We start from the raw sequence: 1,470 nt of genomic DNA on the forward strand, positions 1-1,470 counted from the left end.
CACGAAGCCATGGTCTCCGAGATGCTGCTTTGCTCTTTCATTCAAAATGAGACCTACTCCTTGTTTACCATGTGATTCACAGTCTACTCCTGACCACATTTCCAATTCGCCTTTCAACACGCCGTTTTTTATGTCTGTAGTTTCGCATCCCTTTTTCTTTGTTTCGGGCACGCATAAAATATCTAGTTTCTTCACGTCCATAGTTTCTCGCAATTATTTTACCTTGAGATCATTTACTCCCGTAGCATTCCAAACACCCAGTCTCCATTCATCGCCTGAAACATGACCTTTAGATTTTCCGTGTGCATGCCCTTTGTCATTAAAAGTTCCAGTCCTTTCCGAGGCTATTTCGTAGTTTTTATTATTCATTGTTTAGATTATACGCCCAACTAACACCTTTATGCAATAAGTTTATTTTCTGAGTCGAAATCATGTCAAAGTTAAGTATCAAATCGTCATATGGTGGAGATTGTAGTTCTAACGTCAGTCCCACCAAAAACTTCAGTTAGTAAGGGTTGTGTTAATATAAGGGTTAATAATAAGGGTTCATTTAATAAGGGTTTTGGTGTTTATTTTAGGCCTATATCTTTGAATTTACAATAAAAAGCGAGCCCCCCCCCGCCCCCGGTTCAAAATCTCGGCATTATTTTTTGTTTGTAAGTTTAAATTTCCTTTGTTTTCTTTCTTGTATCGTGAAATTATAATGAATTGCTATAAGTTACTTATCTTTAAGTACATTTCCGGATTTCCCAGTAACTGCATATCGAAGCACAATTTTAAGAAAGTGTATTTATACCAAATTGAAAATTTTCTATTTTGCTTTTTCTCCAACCGAGTATATAAGAGACAGCTCTCTTTCAAAATTTCTACGGAACTGTTCAGTAAAATACAAGATAATGTAGGGGTCGACTTACGACTGCGTCATATCCGAGAGTCGTTAAAAATCGTCCTGTTTAAGATTCTTCGAAAACCCATAAATACATATATATATATATATATATATATATTGAAAGTCAAGAAAATTTCAATTCCAAATGTGCAGAATTGAAGAAATATAAAATGTAGATCCAGAAAAAGAATGAGAAAAGACCAAAGAGATTAATTTTCAAGAAATATTTATATTCGAATCATAGCCAAAAACAGGTATTTTCGAAAAAACAGTTGAATTTTCAAGAATATAGATAGATTTTCACTTGAGAAGAAAATGTCAAGCAACTAAAATAGATCAGTTTTCAATCATACATTTGTACCCCCAATTAAAAAAATTGAATTTTCCACCGAATAAAAAGAATTTTTAAACGAGAAGGATGAATGTTGACAGAATTATCGAATTTTGAAGAAAATGATTCAGTTTTGAGCCAGGTAGTATAATTTTTGACAAAAATAGAACCATTAACAACAAATTTCATTGTAGGCGTCGCGACTAGAAAGAATAAGTATGCACACATATTCATATACACACACATACAT

Source organism: Belonocnema kinseyi, chromosome 1 (assembly GCF_010883055.1).
Source record: "Belonocnema kinseyi isolate 2016_QV_RU_SX_M_011 chromosome 1, B_treatae_v1, whole genome shotgun sequence".
In the NCBI taxonomy this organism is placed as follows: Eukaryota; Metazoa; Arthropoda; class Insecta; order Hymenoptera; family Cynipidae; genus Belonocnema; species Belonocnema kinseyi.